We start from the raw sequence: 22,600 nt of genomic DNA, 5'->3' as shown, positions 1-22,600 counted from the left end.
GTCCCACATATAAAAAAAAGTAGAGGAAGAAGGGTTGGAAATTAGCTCAGGGCCAGCCTTCCTCAGCAAAAAAAGGAGGATTGGCAGCAGTTAGCTCAGGGCTAATCTTCCTCAAAAAAAAAAAAAAGAAAGAAAGGAAAAAAGATAATATCATGAGAGTACAAAACACAAATTGTCACAAATTTCAAATTTGTTTGAAATAGTATAGATCACCAAATAATGGTAGAAATCCTTAATTGATGAACTGAGTTAGTGGAAAATTGTTTGTCCTGTTAAGTGGCAAGGTGGGTTACCCGCATTTAGAAGAGTTTTGCCAGTCTATAAATAAAAGAAACATCAAAATGCAGGATGCATTTGTGGAATAAGGCTCAGCCTAGTTCCATGCTTCGTAGCATTAGTATCTAGCAAATAATTATAGCAAGAATTCTTCATGATAAACTTCCATATTCTTAAGCTTTTAAGTCTTAATCTCTGAATCCAAAACAGACTTCATCCTGATTATGTTTATTTCAATATTTTCAACAAAATAGAGTTGCCTGTTAGAACATCAGACTTAGAAAGACGAAGGAAGACAAAAAGAGGAGGGCTAAAAACAAATCTCTTTTGAAGGTAAATAATCATGTGACAGTGCAATTATTAGCAGTTATTTATCTTATCCCAAAGGAAGCGCTCTCCTCTATTGGTGAGATAAATATTTTTATTCTTTAGAATACCTTATCTTTCTGGACTGCGTAAGTCACCAACACAGAAAAAATGTACAACAAGTACTTTTGATCCAAGTATTATAAAAAAACATAGGTTCTTGTCTTTTTCCACAGTCTTTGGAAATGAATCCTGTTGATTAGGATCTACAGAGACAGTGCATTCCACCGTTCTGTATAAAAACATACAATTTAGCAGGACCCTCTGGATAGAAAAGATTTGACAGTGAATTCATTCATTTTCCCAGTTAAAGGTTAACTCTTTAAAAATGAACAGAAAATTTATACATTACAGTTTTATAGTTTATATTAGTTCTAAATTCATTTTTGTTCTTTGTTGTAAGACTGGCAGTTGCGTTTTTATAGTGGTGCATGTTAACTTCTCCATAAAGTTAAAAGAGTGTCAAGGCTTCCCAATTCTGTTTCTCAGAAGTTTATAACAAAGCCGTAAAAATTTGCACTGTTCCTTAGCTTAAAAGCAATTTCTCTTTCTTAAAGCACTTTTGAAGTAAAGGGTTGCCTAGCTCAGGATTACATTACTGTATGCTTGTCCATAGAAGGAGTGTGAAGCTATAAAGACAGCATATAAAAGGTGAGATTTTGCAAACACTTCTGATGATAGCGTGCTCCATGTAAAGGGATATGCAGTCTCCAGGGTGATTCATGAAAAACATTTAAGCAGGACCTGTGTGTGCAGTGTGTCCCTTACTCTCTGCAGAGAGCGATGGACATTCTCCCCTGTGCAACTGTTCTTATTCTGAGGTCTTCGGAAAATAAAATCTTGAGAACTTAGAGAAGTACCTGATTCCATCATGAAAAGTCTCCTATGATCTTAAATACTTTTTGGCTACACGTTTATTTGCTCTTTCCAAATATTTTTTGGATGTCGGCTACATGTAAAGCAGTATGTGGCCAGAAACAAATTAGCAACCCTGCCTGCCCTGTCCTCACGTAGTTCATATTCACAAAGTAGAGCAGACGTGTGCGTAGCTCAGGCCAGGACAAATGAACGAAAACGTGAATGATATGTTTGAAACAAAACTCTCCAGAAACTAGGATGAAGGACTGTTAAAGCTGATAGGGGTATTAGAAGGTCTTTGAGGCTTAAGAGGCATTTCAGCTGCACAGCTGAAAAGTGGGGAGAATTTTCATTGATGGGAAATGGGCGTGAAGACATTCTAGACTCAGGGCATAGTCTGGAAAATCATCATGGTGTAGAAATAAATGTTATGCTTGGAAAATGGAAAGCTTGACACTGGAGTGTAGGGAGGAATGAAAGAAGAGGATGGGCATAGAGGCAGGGGCTGGACTGGAGGGTTTTGCATGCACAGCTATGGTGGTTAGAAGAATGAATGTGATGTAATCTAATCTATACTGTAAGAAAATGATTCTGGCATAAGGTGGGGATGGGGACAAGGAAGGTATGTGCAGAGAAAAGATAAACTAAAAATGCAGTTCCGTGAGTGCAGAACTGTTGTATGGTTTCTAGTCTGTTGCATCACCAGCGTCTAGAACAGCTCCTGTCCATCATTGATTCTGTTAGTCTCTGTTAAATGTTGGTTAAATGAATGTGTCTCAGTGATAATCAATAAACTTCTATATTTGAAACTTTTGCCTTTTTTAGAAATGGTTTGAAAATTCTTCATACAAAGGATGGAAAGAATTTAACTCGCTTTTCATCACACACAGAGGTACATAGGCATACACACACACACACACACACACACATATACACACACGCAACTCTCTCCCAATATGTGCTTGAAATTAAACCTCAGATCCCGTTCCTAAAATTTATGCTTCAATTAAGATGGGGGCAGCTGCTAGCTTACTTTATTTCCCTATTGAGACTTTTATCTCTCAGTCTTTATCCTTCCCTTCATCATTTTATCATCACATCAATCACTGTGTTTCACTCCTCAGGACGCAGCTTGCATCACAGGCACATTTTTATGGCTAGAAAGCAAACCTACCCTACTTGGCACATCCTGCTTACTTAAACCTAATTAAGTAATTCCGCTGAAAGTATCACGTCCTTTCCATCACGATGCACATTTGGTCAAAATAATAGGGGACACTTTAAAGCTATGGAAAGTGACTAGGGAAGGGAGCCTGAAGAAGACAAAATGAATGAACCTGAACTTCAGCCCAACCTTCTCTGACACAATCCTCTAATGAACCAGGGCGCGTTAACACCTCGGCTACAGGAAACTCCTAACTCACAGCATCACTTTCACGCCAATTATTTTATTGAAAATTACCATTGTCATAAGGCTCCTGAGTAGTACACCAAACTCAGGACATTTTGTATGATTGAATCATCTATTTTCAGAGAGGTTCTCTTACAGTCAGGGAAAAATCCAAGAATTTCTTTCTAAATATGCATAGTTAAGGAAATGTACTTACGATTCACTAAGATATAAGATTCTCGAGACCCGGGTCTTCGTCTTTCTTCTCTAAGACCTTAATTCCAAAGCCAGGTATATAGTCAATAAACATATCTGATGAGTGAATGAATGAATGAATATCGAACGAAGCCTGCGCTTAAGATCAAAATTGCCGCTTTTGTATTTTCAAAAGTAGGAAACATCTCTCTCTCTTGTTAGTGGGACAATTGGTATTTGGATCCTGTTGTCCCTTGTTAAATCACGGATGTCTTATCCTCTCATTTCAATACTGCTCTTATTAAGTAACAGATATTTTAAGATCACACAGTGGTATATAATAGTACCCATGAAAGAGAGGTATGGAGGCTTAATCTAAAATAAAGGAGCAAGAAAAACAAAGAAAGGAAAACATTTATTAAATATCTCATTGCCTTTATAAATAAAGCATGGTTCTCTTTCACAAGCTGTTACAAGTATTGAATTTTTATTTTTTATAGATCTCAAATGCTTAGGAGAGAGAAGTAAGGGTCTGGCTTTTTCCGTGCTGTTTGGTGTGGACTTCTCTGGGCAGAAGTCACTGGAATGCTGCAATCCTAGCAAGCTACTATTTAGAGGAGGCAGGTTATAGCAAATTGTGGTTATAAATATACTACCACATTTATAGGTATTGGCTTTGAGTAAGGCCTGGGTTTGAGTCCCAACTCTGACACTTACAAACTATGTGATATTGGGCAGGTTATTTTGTTTTCTTTTGAGGAAGATTAGCCCTGAGCTAACTTCTGCAGCCAATCCTCCTCTTTTTGCTGAGGAAGACTGGCCCCGAGCTAACATCTGTGTTGGGCAAGTTTTTTATCATCTCAGAGCTTTGATTCCCAATTGGTAATGTGAAGATATTAGTAGTGGTCCCATGGTGCAATTGTGAGGATTAAGTGCAATCACAGATGATTAAGTGCGATCATAGATAGGAAACACTCAGCAGAATAGCTGACACATTATAAATAAGGCTTTAATTATATTATTATTATTATTTACAGTCTGTATGTAGCAATTCTACCTAGGAGTCCATTTGTTTCAGCCAAATGTCAGAATATTTTACTCTTGATTCCCAGAAGCAAATAAGATGTGAGTACTTAGCAGAATGCCTGGCACCTCATAAGCACTCAGTTGTTGTGGTAGTTTATTGTTATTTTGTTACATAAGCATTTCTCTTCTTCAGGCTCTTTAAAGAGATCTTGGTCTAACCTATTTACAGCAACTTCCTTCTTAGGACAATGACGGGTCTATGAGTTATGGTTAGTGTCGAGATTTTGAGATAATGCGCAGGTTTTAATCTTTTTTGTAGTGAGGAAGACTGTCACTGAGCTAACCTCTGTGCCAGTCTTCCTCTATTTTGTATGTGGAATGCTGCCAGGGCATTGCTTGACGAGCGGTGTGTAGGTCCACACCCAGGATCCGAACCAGTGAACCCTGGGCCACCGGAGTGGAGCATATGAACTTAACCACTATGCCACCAGGCCGGCCCCAAGAATGCCCTGTTTAACAATCTATTATTGGTTATATTATAATCATATTGCTGGGTGCCTTGATATGGAGGTAAATATCATTTGCTTTATAACCAAAGATCACCAGAATGGTTGTTCATACCAAATTATAGTGTTTAGAATCAATAAAACACATAGACAACTACTAAATGAAACATTAACATATATCTTAGAGTAGCACACAGGTCATCCTTTGTTGACGTAATTCTCTAATTTGGAAATACTACTTTAGTATACGCTCATGGAGACTATCTTTAGAAGTCCCTGACAGTAATCAAGCAATATGTATAATTATACCTTTGACCTTTTTTTTGTTACATGTATTTTATAAGAAAGACTGTTATTAATTTCGGAATGAAAGTTTAAAATTAAAACTACATTCAGCATGGTAAAATAATACCTTAAAAATTAACTGGCATGATTAATCTCACCACATGCCATCTAAAACCATACTAGGAAAGGAAGGGGGATAAGTCAAAACAATCCTGTGAATCTCTGGCCAGTACTTTGTAGACTCTTAGTTTGGGGTGGCCCCAGTCTTTCCAGTAAAAGACAGAATCTAGATCATTAGCTGAGAAATGAGGGAAGACAGTGTAGCCCGGAAAACTGCAGTGGGAGGGGAAAATGAATCCACCAGAGGTGAATAAAAGGATTCTAGGCTTTGGCAAAGGGCCTTCTAGAATTGGACTGAGGGAAAATGCAATGAGCCAGGACTGGAAAGCAGCTCACTTCCCTCCGCAGGTGCCCTCAGTGAGGGGCAGAGGAAGCTGATGATGGAAAGAAAAGGAATTCAGGGCTGCGCTGTGGTTAGGGAAGTAGCATTGAAGCGATGGACTGTGGGGGTAAAGTGGAGGTAAAGGAAAGCCAAGCAGAGTCACACTGGGGGTTAACAGTTTGATCAAAACATGTGCAAGAGGTTTTGGACTGAAGGATACAAACAAAGGGAACATTTCATTAGAAGGGATTTATTCATTCTGAGGATAAGATTTAGCATGAAATTAAGATACTGCTGGAGACAAACAATCTTTATTCAAGGTGAAGAAACTGAGACTTAGAAAGGTTAATAATTTTTTCAGGCTCACACAGTGAATATATGTCAGGGTGAGTTTCTCTCCTAAGATCTCCTCTTTATAAAACTTGTAAGTTTCCATTATATTATTACGCTATTTTTCAGTTCTTAGAACTGACAATCCAATCTCTATGCCGTTATACATGTGTGCAAATTTGCTCTATTGTATAATAAATTTTTATAATATTGTATAATTTCCTTCTTGTTGCACGTATGCGTATGTTGCTTTTCCATGAATTTGAAAGTAGGTGAAGAGGTACACGCCAGAGTGTTTCTTTTTATGGAGATCCTGTTCATTACTACTAGTGTTATGATGGGCCCTGATTCTGAGCAGATGTTTGCTGATGATAATGTCAATAACAAACTGGTTTCTCCTTTTCAACAAAGAGAAGAAAATTTATGTACAAACTTCATATATAACATTTGGTATAAATGTTATATATAAATTTATATGCTCATAAATTGTTGTATATCTATATACATGACTAAATTGAAAATCACTTGAATAATAGTTTTTCGCCTATATAGAATATTCTTTCCCCTAACAGAGAACACTAGAGTAATTTAACAGATTGTTTTCCAACATGTGTTCTCTGGAACACTGGTCTGGAGGTATACATTCTGTGTACAAAGGGTTTTGTAGCCAGATACTTTCTGCTGGTGTGTTAATTTATGATAAGGACTGGCTCAAAAAGAAAGAGCTGGGGGCCAGCCCCATGGCCCAGTGGTTAAGTTTGTGCACTCTGCTTCAGCAGCCCAGGGTTTGGTGGTTCAGATCCTGGGCACAGACCTGCACACTGCTCATCAAGCCATGCTGTGGAGACATCCAACATAGAACTAGAATGACTTACAACCAGGATATACAACTACATGCTTTGAGAGAAAAGAAAAAAAAAAGGAAAAAAAGAGGAAGATTGTTAACAGTGGTTAGCTCAGGGCCAATCTTCCTCACCAACAAAAAAATAAGAAAAATAAAAAAAAGAGCAAGCTTATGTTTGCCTGCCACATGGGCTACTCCTTCCCTGAATAATTAGAGGATTCTTGGTAATCAGAGGAAGGTGAATGGTTTTGAGCTCTTTTCCCACAGATTACAACTCTAGTGTTAAGAATGAAGGCCATGGCCAGACACATTCTCATTCTCTTTTCTCCTTCTCGCTCTCTTCCTCTCTTTTTCCCCTCTCCCCCTTCTCCTCCTCTTCCTCCTTCTTTCTTCTCCTTCCTTCTTTTTTCTCTTCCTCTTCCTCATCCTCCTCCTCCCACCTCTTCCCCACACCCATACACATATACTCTCCCCTCTCTTCTCTCCTCCCCAACATGTGAACATGCTAACATGTTTTTCTTTAGACTTCTCTCTGTTTCAATCAAAAGAGACCATTATCTCCAGTAACATATCCTTCTCTAGATATGTTATTATCATCAATAAGATTATAATTTTGTTTTTCATTCAAGCAAAGTCTGGACACTATTCTCCCTCCCTCCCTGTCTGGCTGTTAACCAGAGAGACACTGTAACTTGAATGCAACTCCTAGAGAGAGTTCCTTTGACTGGGGAATTACCTTTCAGAGGGTAACCTCACTTTCAGACTGCTGGTTGTCAAATTCTATACGCCAGCTACGCTTTACATGTTCAAGATGCAGCCTAATTATTAAGCCCAAGCAAATGACTGTTAGGCTACACCATTAGCACAATCATTAGGAAATATTAGCTGAGAGTCTTTTCTGCAGGGGCGCTGGGCCATGTGAAACAGTCTCCGTTTCTGTCTGCTTTCACTTCCACACAGATTTAAGACAATCTCTAGTCTTAAATATTAACCTTACCCTCAGGGAGTTTATGTTGCCAATGACAAGCAGAGCAGATATGTAGCATTATCAGAAAAGGAGACAGGCGGCACCATAAGTGTCAGGCAGGTACCTGGGTAGATGACAAGAACCACAGAGATTTAGAGGAAGAAAAAGTGGTGGCCTGGAGGCTTCAGGGAAGCTTCATGAAGGAGGTGGAGTCACAGCTGAGCCTCAAAAAGAGGAGGAATTCGCTTTGTTATTTTGTCTTCAGTTTTATCCTCCACCCTTTCAAAGCTATGGCTAAAAGCAAATCTCAACATGTCATTCCTGAACCTTAAGGATAAAGCCCTTATGTCTTGATGTATCATAGAAAGTTCTCCGTGATCAAACCTCTTCTTATCTCTTGAGGCTCACACTCCCTAAGCATGCATCTTATTTGTCCTCATTGCTGTTGCACAATGTCGGTCATCCTCTGCCACGGATACCTGACTAACTCTTATTTGTCCTTCTTGACCCCTTGAAAATACTTCTACCACAACTGCTTCTCTCACTAGAATGTGAGTCCACTAAGGCAGGGACCAGTTCTTATTCATCTTTGTTTTCCCAGAACATTTGTATCTCACAGAGCTGGCATGTATAAATGAACATATGCCTTTTCTTCTCAATTATATCAAGACTAAGTAACATAATTCTTCATCAATTTTGATGACTGGAAGTCAAAGCCTACTCTCCTCTTTGTCTTTACTTAGCTGAAATGCTGTTATGGGATGGTCGAAAAGAACAGCAAGTTCTAGAATGTTTAGTAAAAATGTTGTGGGCTGGCAAATATGATGTAAATTATCAGGAAGGAAAACAAAAATTCTATCTCCAGCACTGGAAATATTGCAAATGGTGTTGAAATGTGACTCAAAAATGTGATTTCATAAAAATGATGGTATTTATCTGAGAAATTCAAAGTAGGTTGAAAACTAATTCTGATGGAAAAGTTTTAAGCGTTTAAATACCTTTTCATGATTCCATGTTACTGGAATTTAGCTTGGCTCTAAAGCTCAATAAATTTCCTCCAGTATATCCTACTTGGATTAAACCATAATCAACATCACATATATGCCATGTCTGTCTAGACCTCTAATCTAAAAAGCCTTAAAGAAAGTTAAAAACTAACTCCTCACAATGTTATATGCCTCTGAACAAGTTTGTTCCCATCAGTCCATGACTTAAGTAGTCCTAAGGTCTTGGATTTCAACATTATTCTTCCCTGCCACATAATTTTCCTACTTCTGCAATGCAAGTAAGAAAGTATAATAAACAGAATCACAAGTATTACAAAAAACAAACCATATGCAATAATTAAGGTCCCAATGAGTATGTTCTTTTAGTTACTGGGAGTTAGACTGTAGATACTGAAAATGATGCATATTGTTATGGATATGCAATAACGAAAATTAAAATCATTGTGCATAGGTTTTTATAGCTGCTTGCTAGCAAATCTGAAACACTGCAAGAGGCATCAAAGAATTTCCTAGCCCCAGTCCCAACTTCCAGTAATTCTCAATGCTGTACCTAATAGAAAGTCTCTTACTCTATTCCTAAACATCTCCTGGACTTGGTTGGTGCAAATTCACTTAGCAAATCTGATCTTATATAAGCCAAGGGAGTACAGTTATTATAGTACAATGTCTAAGTTAACTTATAATAATTTTTATTTCAAAAATAATGTTTATTTTTGTCACGAGTTTGCAGCAGAATGAAAACATCCTTCACCAGCAGAAAGAGTGTTTTCTCACTCTGATCTTTCATCAAATTCAATTCTTAATCAAGCCAGAGCCTTCCAAGATACATGACTTGGAGACCTTCCAAAAAAAAAAGAAAACTGTCCTGAAAGAGATGGTAAATTACAGTTTGATCTCATTTTTCCTAAATTCTGCACATGATTCACCCATGAGTTATAGTTGTCTCATCCTTCTAAGATATGTCCCATAACTCATTCTAGTCAATATGATGCATTTACCACTAAAAGATTCATATCTTGGAAATAACTTTGTTTCAAACTGTGGTCCCTAATTAATCAGAAGGTAATTGCACTAAGTACCTCTCTAGTTGCTGAGTCTAATCATAGTCCACCTAGATGAGTCTGTGACTGGCCTCTCTATCTGGTGTTCTTTGTGAGATATAATCAAGGACGTGATTTAAATGGAATTCTGTGATGGACATTGAAGTTCCCCCAAATGTTTGGGTTAGAAAAATCAATAGCAAATTCAGCTTGCCTTTTCCACAAGGCGTTTTATTTCCTGTTTGGAAATGGTGACAGATTTAACCAAGCATTTTCCACACGTAGAACCCAGTAACTGGTTTGAAAATACCAGGAAGACATTCATAATTTAAGTCTAGGAACAAGTCTGTCACATCAGAATCAACTAATATCGGATCTATAGAACTGAATATAAATATCTACCCAATCTACCTTCAGATAGGATGTCTCTATTAGTAACAGTGTGAACTTGTGATGTCACTTCCCCCTGTATTAGCTGCTGTCTACATCTGTATTTTTCTTTCTCACCATGCTATAAACATCTTAAGGTTGGGCACTGATTCTTTCCTATTCTAGTAATCTTCACTCACTTAAAAAAAATGGCTGGTACCTAATAGTCCCTTAATATGTATTTATGAATAAGTTAATTAAGAAATTGATGAAAGAATGAATATGCATGTGACATTTCATTACAGTCAAAATTTTTTAACAGTCAATAGAGGTTTTTAATGGTTAAAAGAAAAGGATATGCACTCTCTTATTTACTTTAGAAGTCAATTAGACTCAAAATGCAAATTTGAATATTACATTTAGAACATTGGAAGTAAAATTCTTTGCCAGTTCTTTTGAATTACATTCTCTATTAATCTATTAATTTTTAAAAATAAAATTATCTTCCTACTGGCAAAAAGTGACATTTATAGTGTGCTTTGGCTGTTTGTAAAGTTTACCCTGTTCTGCCCATGTGCCCCCATTCACCTTACCTTCTTTTTCAGTAACTCTCCCCGGATTTAAAAATACATTAAGGCAGCTACTTTTCAGAGTTTGCTGCTCAGATGAGATGTTTTTGTACTTGAATGAAATTCTTCAAAAGGATGAATGCAAACAAAGATAATAAGTATTATACTGTGTCTGTTACTATTGTTATGAAAAAAGGAAATAAGTGCCAGCGTTGTTATATTTAAGAAAATCATCACTGGCTTTTACTATTCTAATCTGAGTCAATTCAAGGTCTGACTATCCCAGAAAAGAATCAGGCACTCACCAAGTGGCTTTTAGGGAAACATGTATTTTGCAGTTTTCTGATAGAAAAGTCATTACAGAAAGCTGGGCACTGGCCTGGCACATTGCATTCACCACTGACCATTGCTTGCCTTGGGCAGGAAGAAGGACCCATTCTTCACTCTTCGTGAAATGGACCAGAGCATCATATATAGCATTTACTACAGGACGCATAAGGACCTGCCCCCAAAGCATTACCCACCTTTCAGATCACCCTGATATCTAAACAACTTTCTGAGTGTTTTACCTCCACTCTCAACCCTCCACAATGAAGAAGAGCAAAGGGATGTTGTCTTAATTGGAACTAAACTTGAAAGTAGCTATATAAAGGAAACCACACAAAGATGATCTTCAGGTGATCTAATAATTTCATCAGTAGTTCCCGGTGTTTATTTGTAAGAACCTAATTTCACAACCTTCTAACATTCTTGTATTTCTTTGCATGTTTGTGTTCTCATATTACCCGAAGCTTATATTTGTTATAATCATTAAAGCAATCAACTGTTCTTGTGAACATATTTAACTCCTTTATTAGACTGAGAGCTTCTTGTGGGCACTGGTGTAATTTATTTACATTGTAGTCCAGAGCCTAATGAGGTATTGAACGTCTAGTGGCTCCCAATAAATGTTTGCTGAATTAATGGAGAGCTTTCTGCACACTATTTTTACATCATCTTCTGATGCCCATTCTTTTCCTTTCATCCACATCTTCAAGTAACTTTGAAATTCTGTTTATTGCTTCATTTAACATTCCCTCAAAAAATCGTTCAGAAAACATTTATTAATGTCTACCATGTTCTAACATAGTGCTTTGCTTCTCAGGGCTTGTTATACTCCCTTCATTGTTCTGAAGGAATTTACAAGCTAGATGCAGAGATAAGACAAAACCACATAAAAGACCAAATTACAAAAAGAAGGAGTAAATGACTGAGTAAAATGAACACCATAAATGATATGAATATTGTGTGTTCTAAGATTATGCCTAAGCTACGTCCATTCAGGAGATTCATATCCGGAAATACCTGAGGTTCTTTGGGAGCAGCTGCCAGAGTTGATGGGTTTGAAGGGCGGAGGAACCTCCTAGGAGAATACAATCTAAACAAAGACAATCAGTAGACAAATGTGATTCCATAAGTAAGTCTTAGTCATCAGAGGGCAGGAGTGATGTGGTGAGCTGCTTGAATTTGTCCCTAACATAGCATTTCTTTTCACCATTTGGGAATTTTAGGCAGAAATAAAAAGCTGTGACGTAGAACTGAAATTACTGTGTAAGATATTAATATTCATGAAATATTACTCTTATACCTATAAGATACTGGGCACAAAGTTTTTAACCCGTAATAGAGGATACCAAAAAGGAATGGAAGCATTGTCTCCCACTTTGCCTTAGGAATATTGTCCAGAATATATGCTAACCAGACCAAGTAGTGTGTGAAAGCATCACAGGTGTCATGCAGAGGCATCCATACCTAGTGGAGGTAGCAGTACCTACCTGAAATATCAGTGTTACTGACAAAGAGGGAAGGAGGAGCAGAAGAGTGTAGTAGTAGTTAGGCATATTTTTGAGTCCGTGTTGACTCCCTTTGGTGATACTTCAAAATACCTGGGTCAAGACTCAACAGAGGGTATCAGCAAGGCACAGGGTACATACATAATAGATATTTAGAGGAAGGTGAGTTAACAGTGCAATCTGGAAAAACTTCACAAAGCAGGAAGAACTGGGTCTAGATCGATAAGGAGAAGTGAAGGAGTTGGGGAGAGGTGGTACAGAAAATGAAGATGAACACAGACAAAGGAGTGTTTGTGGTCTGTATGGGAGACGGTGATCGTGGTCTGTGACTGACTGTGGCTCTGTGCACATTAAGAGAGGATGGTGAGCAACCAGAATAGAAATGGATATCAGGGCCAACATTGAAGCTTGTAGCTACATCACCTCAAAAATCCAAAATAGTAGGCTTCTGATACCAAGATTTTAGGATTTCTCAGATAGTAAAGTCCCTTTGATCCACAGGCATGTAGTAAGCACTTTGCATATTTTATCTTTAATTTTCAAAAGCTCTGTGAGGAAGTATTATGTTTATTCTCCATAAATCAAAATCAAGGCTCAGAGAGTTTAGGTAACTTGCCCAATGTGACCCAGTAACAGGTGAGCCAGGATTCAAGACCAGCTTTGTGTAGTTTCACACACCATTACAATATGTTGCTACCCTCTTCTAATCTTGCTCTACTCAACACTCTGATCTCAACAGGGTCAATTCTGCCTTGAATCTTTCCCACTCTGTTTTATTTCCTTGGATAAAATAATGGTGAGTCTATATTACGTAAAGATAGAAAAAACATTAATGATTGATCTCTCACTTCTTGGAATTAGTTCTTTTAATGATATCCACTTTACCTGATATTTTTTGAAGTCGCTGTACTTGAATTTTCCATTTTTTTCCTATTTCACGCCTTGCAATGAATCTGTCAACATCACATATATTGAGTGGTTCACCTTGGTATGTTAATGCTGTAGGAGAGAATGTGCTTGGTACTTTAACCAAAGACACATTCTTGTGCCCTCACTGACCTAGAGGCAGAGTTTAAGAGCTAAAGGAGATAAGAAGGGAGAAAGGAAATAGGTTTTACTAAGGAGGATGAGTCAGAAAAAAGAAGTGTTGAAGACAGATGAGACTGAAATTAAAGAAGGCCATCATGAGGGTGGAGCAATTAAGCTTGACTTGGTATACTTAGAAAATGGACTTCGGGTAGACAAGACCAGCATTCTGGCCTGGAAATGGACGTGACTTGAAGCTAGAGATGAAGATACCCATACTGACAGGAAATCAATAAAGGCTTTCTCTACTGCTGAATGAGGAGGAACCTTCTATCAAAATACCTGTGAGCACTTAACTTAATTAGTTTCAAGGACCGTATTAAAGCCACTATGAACACACTTGAGAATCACCAAGGGCATAAACTACTGTTGTGATGACCCACCCTGAGGAAAGATAACAGTAGTCATCGGAAATCTTGTTCCTGGAGTTGGTTGTAAAAAGCACCCTACTGCATTGGGTGTGGTTAAAGGCAGGCACCTATGATAGAGCAAGCCACTCTGCTGCCACTTCTGACTGCTTTCTGTAAAGTTGGTTTAACGACACTTCATCTTACTGAATCAGTTTGACTTAGCAAGAATAGACCAGAAAGAAATTGCATTTTACTAAAATGTGTGTGAATTTGTCTTGGAGGGTTGAAATAATTGGCAGATAAATCCAATTCTAAGAGGTAAATGAAAGAAAATCTTCTATTTGCACAGGTCAGATAGCATTATGCGTGATATGCTTTTCTCCTACTTTAAAATGGGGTAAATTATCCAAGTTATTTATGAACTTAGTGAAAAAATTAGTGTGCTACCAAATAGATCTTGATATCAGTTTAACCCAAACATTAGACATGCATTTTCCAATTTCCAGAAGAAAAAAATTTCCTCCTAAATGGACATAAGTTACTTTTTTAAATATACTCTCAAAAGTGGAGTAATATCATGGAGATTTGCATAAGGTAGAGTGGTGGAACAAAGAAGGGAAAGATTGAAAATAATTAGTGTCTAGGAAACATTATTTTGATACTTAGGGTTGGAACTAATTTTTTATGCTTTGGTGACTGAAGTAATATGATAACAAGAATTCTAAAAATATGTTCATAGATACCATCATCTGCAGTAAATATTAATTGTAACTCCATTTTAGCTTTCAAATATATCCATTCTCCCCATCTTCTCTGCTCCTGGATTGACATAATGGCCTGTTAACTGTTCTGCACAGCTCAAGTCCAACCCCTGCTCAGTCGGTTTGCCATCAGGTGGAGCTTTGTGTTTGGAGGAAAGTGGAGTTCCTCTTTTGTTCCTTGGTCTCTAGGTAGGGAGATCAGAGCTGTGCCTTGTGCATTTGCTAAGGACATTAGCTCTAACCACAGTGTCTAGGCTTATGAGTCTAAACATTGTAGTGTCAGAAGAGCACAGAGCTCCTATCGGGCTTACTCTTTAAATAGCAATACCAGGAACCACTAATTTAGGTGCAGCTACTGCTAGGGGATTAAGTTCCTGTGTTGGGGTTTGTATTTCTCCCCTTCCCTGGACCTAATGGGACCCTTGGGTACCCAAACTCAAGTAACAGCCCTAACCTCCTCTTATAGAGGAGTTAATTAGATGAAATAGTAGGGAGCTGAGCAAAATGAACACAATATGGCAGAATTCAATTCGTGGTCCTCCTTCCTCTGATTGGTAGCTTAGAATCTCTTGTGCAGTCCTTCACTGACTTTCCTGGTCTCTGGGGTATTTGGGAGTTCGGGGAATGGTGCTTACTATTATGAGCTTGGTTACCAAAGTACTAAGTGACCATTTTCCCGGAATGAAAGATTCTGGATAGTTTTTGTGGCTTCCTTTTTCAAGTGTGGTAAATTTTAGTCCTGATTCATTTGTCTATACAAAAGGACCACTATGCTTTTTCCACTGGCAGAATTAGGTGGTAATTAAGAGCATAAAACCAGTGCCAATAAGATCATGAAGAGCCTCATTTATTGGGGTTGCATTCAAGAGCAAGATAACTAGGGGGTATGAAATAGTCTTTTCTAAGGAGCAAGGGGACGTGTGGTCAGCTCACATGATAGTTAAGAACCAATTATATTGGTGTTAGGAGCAAGTTGGTTTCCCTTTTAAAATAAAGGTTAGCCTGCGAATATTGAGTACCTACCATGTGACAGGCATTCTAAGTTGTAGTGATGGTGAGGGACCAGAAGGAGTGATCCTAATGATAAGGACTATAAGAAGTTACATTCTAATGGACGGAGGTGTATAATAAATGATGTCACAGGAAACTAATTTAAGTGACTCATGAAGAGGTTAAAGGCTTCATTCACCTGCTGTGGAAGGCAGGTGACTCTTGAAGTCAAGGTAGGGTTGGAATTTTACAGGGTGAGAAGAAAAGAGGGGTACTGTCCTGTGGTCTGGCTCAGGTAGCAGTTTTCATCTTCAGCTGCTGTAATTCTTGCTGTTGGAATGGTTGGAGGTTGTTTTTGTCATTGGGCGTCTTGCTCAGGGTCATCGTTGTAAAACCATCCACAAAACTGTCAGAACAGTTGTTTTGAAAGTTGCTTTGATAAATCTTGCCATTTGCTGGTTAGTCAAGGTTCAGGGGCAGAGGAAGTAGGGAAAAAGGGGATAAAAAAGGAAGAGAGGCAATTGGGGAAGGCTGTTTTCATTCTCTCACAGAAAGTATACAAATAAAGTATCTTCAGGGTTTGTAAATCCAATGAAGAAAGTAAATTCAGGGAAATGTAGAAGAGAGTTGTTAGGGAGACCTCTCCAAGGAGGAGACATTCCAGTTAAAACCTGACTATTGAGAAGGAGACAGCCATGTGACAATGTGGGAGATGTAGCAACTACCAATGCTCTGGAACAGTAAGCTTGGCATCTTCACGGAGAAGGAAAAACAAGGGAGATGGGCGAGACAAAGGCTCAAGTAGAGAGTTCGTAGGCCATGCTTTGCTACTTGGGGACATGGGGACAGAAGGAGAAGTGAGGATGCAGCGACAGTCATACTTGACTGCGATTGTTTTCAGCTGGCATCAGCCCTTGCTGCGCCTGACAGGTGCTCAAGCAGACTGTGATGGAGTGTTTTGGAAAGGTGGTTCTCAATCTTCAAAGTGCATGGAAATCATCTGGGCATTGTGTTACAATGCAGATTCTCATTCAGAAGGCCTGAGATAGGCCCGTTATTCTGCTTTCTAATGAACTCCAAGGTCATGTTGATGATGCTAGGTGAAAGGCACCCTGAGCAGGAAGGCTTCAGGCTTCCTTAGAGACCTCTCTCTCCTCTCCAACCGCCCTCCCCCCCCCCCCCCGCCCACTTAAGGCATCAGAATGGGAACAGCCATGTGTCCCTTTCTTTCTTCTTCACGGTTCGTAGTACCATGGGAAGGCTTTTCCCTGGTCTACCCATTAGCCCACCTGAAACCACTGCGATCTCCTAGAGGGCTGGTTCTTGGTAGATTTCCAATTCAAATTAAAAAAAAAAAATGATAGAAGCTATTTAAAGCACTTTCCGTCCAAGTGCCTTTAATGCAATATTTTGAGGTTGTTCTGTCATATGCTATTTACAAATTGGATGTTGTCTCTGAGGGAGAATAATCCTTGTTAAATCAAAAATTCCTGATTTTTCACTTTTTATTTATTTACAGAGTTATGTTTGTCTTCATTGGGAATCCTTTAGGCTGCAGAGGACAGACACTGAAAGTATTTGTCCCTCTAAAAATATGAGGAATTCTTTCTAAATTATGCTAAATAATTTAAAACTAATTTCTTCGTGGGAAAAAAAGGCATTTTCAAGTGCATGTATAGAAAGGTAGTAATTTGACTAAAACATTGCCTAAGCAAACTGGGAACAACAGGGAAAAATAAATTTCTCCTCTGTGATTAATCAACCTTGAAGTCCTAAGTATTTTTTACTATTCTGTACAAATACAGAGCAGGGGGGAAGGAGTCTAGGTCAAGAGGACCACGTTGCTGAATTGCAAGAACATCACGTGAATTTATGGGCTGCTTAATAACTGATGATAGAGAACAATGTCCATGCTCTAACGATTCTACTTTAATATTTTCCCTCATTTTTAGGGATGTATATTGTTAAGAGCAACATTTTTAAGATATTAATGGGTATAAGTTCTGCTCAGCTACCTACTACAGGTGTGAACCTTGGCAAATTGGTTAGACCCTTCTGAGCCTTGAACCCCTCATCTGTAAAACTCTGGATTCTAGTAGTACCTCGTGAGGTTTGTGACAATTAAATAAGATGTGCATGTAAGTTGTAAGCATGGCATCTGGTACCATGCTTCAATAGATTTTAGGCATTAATATTAGTAGTACAATTACTAATTATTATTTTCCCAAGAAGAACAAATCCAGTTCAGGAAGAACTGGTTGGCACGGCCTTCAAAACATATTCGTGATCTGAAGCTCATACCAGCTGCTAATTTGCTTGTTTATTTCATTTGATTTTCCTTCACAGCACATAAGGGAGGTGGGTGGCAGAGGCTTAATTTATTTGTCCCTTTTTTTGAAAATGTGGGTTTTGGCTCTCGTGCTATTTTGAGGCATGGCCTGGCAGTAGCATTGGGGATCTGCACACTTTAGGGCAGTGGGAGGATTGTTAGCTCTCCTGGTGGCTTGAACTTGTCTCTTTTCCCAAGTGATCATCCTAGGTGTTAGATTGCCAGTGCTGCCAGCCAAAGGCCTCTCCTCCCACAGATCTGGAAACACATGAAAAGAGCCATGACTCATGGGCTACAACTTTTTCAGCTGCTTGATAGAAGCACTGATAGGCTCAGCTCCCATGTTTTCATCACCCCACAGGCGGGCTGAAGGGGAAAGGGCTCTTTGGTTTTCAAATAAAGTGCTTCCCGAAGATAGTTGAGAGCAGCCGAGAGATACCATGGAAAGGTTAGGATGATGTTCCTGTTCCTGTGCTGAAGTCAGTGGAAAGGATGATCTGGGGTGGCACCAGGGTATCTTCGGATCCTTAGAGGTATGGCATTTGAAGTACTTTCAAATCTTTCTTTACAAACTATCAGAGAGTCCCTGCTTTCCTGCATTTCACCCAGTGTACTTTGCACATTTCTCTAGTAGCCCTTAAATCACTGTGTTATCTTTTGTTGTGGTTGTTGTAATTGGCCTCCTTGCCTTCTGTGGACTGTGTGCTCTGTGAGGGCGGGTCCTCAGCCTTTTGAATCCTTGGATCTCCAGCTCTGAGCTCAATGGTGGTAGACAATAAGTGCTTAAATAGCTGTTGTTGGCTACAGGGCTGGATGGACTAGTGAATGGGTGGGTGAATGGATTAATGGCTACACTGATGAAATTGGGGAAAAGAAAATGCTCCAGTGGATTGTGGTGCATATGGGAATCTCTGTGATTATTGGATGGATATTTGGTGGGAGGAATTATTGATTAAAAAGGACAGTTCTGAAGTTCAGAAAACTTACTTTGCTGTCAAACTTAGATTCATAGCACTTAGCTTCAGAGCAGCTATCTTGTCCATAAAACACCAAGCAATATTAGGGAGAATTTAAAATGAAAGAAGAAAGTGTCCTGAAAAGTATAAATGGATGTCTGTGACAGCCATGACATTTTAAATGAAAATTAAAACTGATTTGCTTTATTGAAAGGTAATATATATTGAATCTGTGGGAGATTTACATAGACAGAAAGCTTAATGTTCCATTGAGAAAAAGTGATCGAAGTTCATCCATGCACTCATTGAAATAGTGTTTGTTAAAGACTTACTTTGTACTAGATACAATGGACCAAGAGAAGAATTGATCCACATCTCAGTCCTCTGGGGCTTCACAGTTAAATCAAGAAGTAGACACATAAAAAAGTAATGGTAGTAGTGGGAAAACAGAGGTATGATCAGGGCATTATGGAAACATAAGAGATGGGTACGTTTAACCCTGCTCAGAAAAATCCAGAAAGAAAAAGATGACATCTGAACTGGAATTTGAAGGATGTGTGGGAGTTTCCACGACAGGAAGGAAAAAGAGGTTGCTCATGTGCAAAGATAGAGGGGCTAGAGAGGGCAGGGTGCATTCTGGGAAGTGCAATGCTTTTGTATGACCACTAAATTGGGCTGTGGTTGGGGGAGGTGAGTAGTTGAGATCAGAAGGACAAGTAGAGAAAATCATTCAGGACTTGTACAGCAAACTATGGGTTCAAGATTTATTCCTCCATGTATATAACACATAACTGAAGAATGTGGTGATCAGTACTAATTGCTTTTCCAAATATTGAGAAGTAAGGCCTAAATATTCTATTGTAGTTCCACTTTGACAGGTGGAAAAATATGTGTTCAGTGGTTATGTAGTCCTGACCTCATGTACTTTTAGTTCTTTTGGTAAAGGCAATTAATTAAAAATATAATAATGTGATTTAACTCTAAACCCTTGTGTCAATTTGATATATGTAATTTTACAAATCGGAAAAATTCCCTGGGAAAAATACCACCAAGGTTTTATTTTAGGCAACATGGAAGAGTTCTTATACTCAAAATGGAGTAATTGATAAGGTCAGGAATAAAATCTAGGACCCCTGGGGTCCTGCCCATTGACTTTCTTGTGCGACCGTCCAGCTCAATAAATGCATAACCTGCAGACCTGGAAGGGGGTGTTTTATCTTCTTAGCTGTGTCATGCAAACTCTGTTCTATGGTGATGTGTCACCAAGTTCTCCTGTGTAACTTTGAATACCTGTCTTACAAGATTTTCCTTTCCTTACCTCAGATAACTTCATGGATTTTTTTTGTAATTTAGTTTAAGATTTTCTTCATCTTTAACCAAAGAAACGTTTAATGAGACTTCATCTTAAAAATCAGTTTACCCAATTCTGTCAGTGCATTAGAGTAATCACTGTAGAAAATCAAAAGACGATCTTCAGAAGCTGCCTAGATGTGTCTGCTATTAGTTTGACCTGTATTTTTAGAGTCCCTACATGTACAGCCTTGTGTGTTTGTATGTGTGTGGAGGGTGTGCACAAATCACACGAATATTGGCAAATACTCACATAGTGAATACAGTAGTCCCCCCTTATCCATGCTTTTGCTTGTACTGCTTCAATTATCCAGAGTCAGCCACAGTCAGAAAATATTAAATGAAAAATTCCAGAAAGAAACAGTTCACAAGTTTTAAATTGCATGCTGTTATGAGTAGTGTGATGAGACCTCTGGTCATCCTGCTCCATCCCACCCAAGATGAGAATCATCCCTTTGTCCAGTGGATCCATGCTGTGCATGCTACCCGCCCATTAGTCACTTAGTCTTAGTTATCAGATCAACTGTCACAATATTACAGTGCTTGTGTGCCAGTAACCCTTATTTTACTTAATAATGACCCCAAAGCAGAAGAGTAGTGAAGCTAGCAATTTGGATGTACCAAAGAGAAGCCTTAAAGTGCTTCCTTTAAGTGAAAACGTGAAAATTCTCAAGTTAATAAGGAAAGAAAAAAAATTGTATACTGAGGTTGATAAGATCTATGGTAACTTTTATTATAGTATATCGTTATAATCGTTTTATTATTAGTTATTGTCGTTAATATCTTACTGTGCCTAATTTATAAGTTAAACATCATCATAAGTATGTATGTGTGGGAAAAAACATAGTATACATAGAGTTTGGTACTATCTGCCATCTCAGGCATCCACTGAGGGTCTTGGAATGAATCCCCATGGATAAGGGGGGACGACAGTACTGCATTGTAAGGCATTAGTCTAAGTGCTTTTATGTTAATGCATTTAGTCTTGTGTATAAAGTGGGTACCTTTGAAAATCCCCATTTTATAGATGAGAAAACTGAGACTCAGAGAGATTAATAAGTAACTTGCTCAGATCATGAGCCAGGAAATGGAGGAGCCGAGAACTGAACTTGTGTTATCTGGGTCTAGAATCTGTGTTTCTAGACGCTGTGCTGGGCTCCTGGGGTCCACAGTGGGAGGACAGGTCCTGTAGCCATATGGAAACTACTTCAGGAATACAGAGGAGGCAGAGAGTCAATATCTGAGGTGATCATGAAGGGCTCAGAAAAGAGGAGACACTGAAACTGGGTCTAAAGGAAAGGTGAAATTTTGTCAGGTGGAGGTCACAATGACACTGCAGGCTAAGGATTGCCGTCAGCAAAGGCAGCAAGGGGGAAGAGCACAAACTTGGAGGACATCATACGAAACAGTTTGTCAGGAGTGGAGGAGAGATTGGATGTAAAAGGGAGGAGAAAAAGTTACTAGAAGGAAGTTGTAGCAAATTCTAGAGAAACTTAGAGCCCATATGGAAGAGGTTGAAATTCATTCTGGATGTGAAGGCTTGTGATTAGAAGTTTTATTTAATTTATTTGTTTAAGCAAAGGAGTAAAATGTGGGCAGCTGAATCAGGCAGCTATGCGTAACATTGATTAAATGGACCATGGGAAAAATTTGAAAGGAAAAAAAGCTTGTTATTCTAATGGATTTAAACACTTCAACAAGAACAACAAAAACAAAATTAAAGAGCAGAGATTTCTAAAGAATCCTGACTCTGAAATAAAAAATGAGACAATCTGGAACTGTGCTGTAGCAGAAAAGCTATAGTTCTGAAGGTAATGTCTTGCCCACTGTACAGAACAGGATTTTTTGTGCCATCTGGAAATCTGGAAGGAGAATCCATTTTTCAGTTTCTTCCTGAACTTTGAAGCCATGAGTACCACAGTTCTTTAACTTCTCCTCTGTATTTTGATGATAGGCTTGCCCAAGATAGATGTACAGAGGGGCACAGTTAGTACATTATTTTCAGATGTCTGTGGCTGTCCTGTGGTGTGGAAGGATGATATGCGTGCTACTGTGAGCTGGACGTTAATAATGGTCTTAGCTTACTCAGGGCACCAGGGACCAGGAGTGACTGAGCTAGGAGAAGACTCCCAGTCAGTAATAGACATTCTCACCTAAGTCTTTGTAGTTTCTGAAGAGGCACAGAGCAAGGATCTGAACCTAATTTGGGTTTCAGCTCTCTGGTTGGACATCCAGATATCAAGAAAAGCTATGAGGCCACAGGCATCCAGACATCAAAAAAAGACAAGAAAGAACCCACAACATATACATCCAAAGAGAACTCTACAGTAGAGAAGAGAAAAGGCAAACCTCTGTCGGTTCTACTTTAATTGGACTTGAAATTAATTGGACTTGAAGTGTAATCAAATGTACATTTTCTAGGAAGCCAAGTTTTGAGAGAAATCTGGGAGATTTCAGGTTAGCTCTGGAAACAGCA

The 22,600-nt window shown here is 38.7% G+C and overlaps 1 protein-coding gene across 7 annotated transcripts in view; it reads left to right on the top strand.

The window, feature by feature from the left end:
* Positions 1-22,600, top strand: part of LINGO2 (leucine rich repeat and Ig domain containing 2) — a 1,108,854-nt gene that overhangs the window by 809,468 nt on the left and 276,786 nt on the right. The window contains exon 1 of one of the 7 annotated variants that reach the window (XM_008524098.2): positions 18,073-18,351. The exons of the other annotated variants lie outside the window; for them this stretch is intronic. The gene's annotated coding sequence lies outside the window, so the exon portion shown is untranslated. Of the gene's footprint in view, positions 1-18,072; positions 18,352-22,600 lie in introns of those variants that run through there. 7 annotated transcript variants of the gene reach the window in all.

The sequence above is a fragment of the Equus przewalskii genome, chromosome 22 (genome assembly GCF_037783145.1).
Source record: "Equus przewalskii isolate Varuska chromosome 22, EquPr2, whole genome shotgun sequence".
NCBI lineage: Eukaryota > Metazoa > Chordata > Mammalia > Perissodactyla > Equidae > Equus > Equus przewalskii.
The sequence above is the reverse complement of the archived record's forward strand: the minus strand, read 5'-3'. Positions and strand labels throughout refer to the sequence as shown.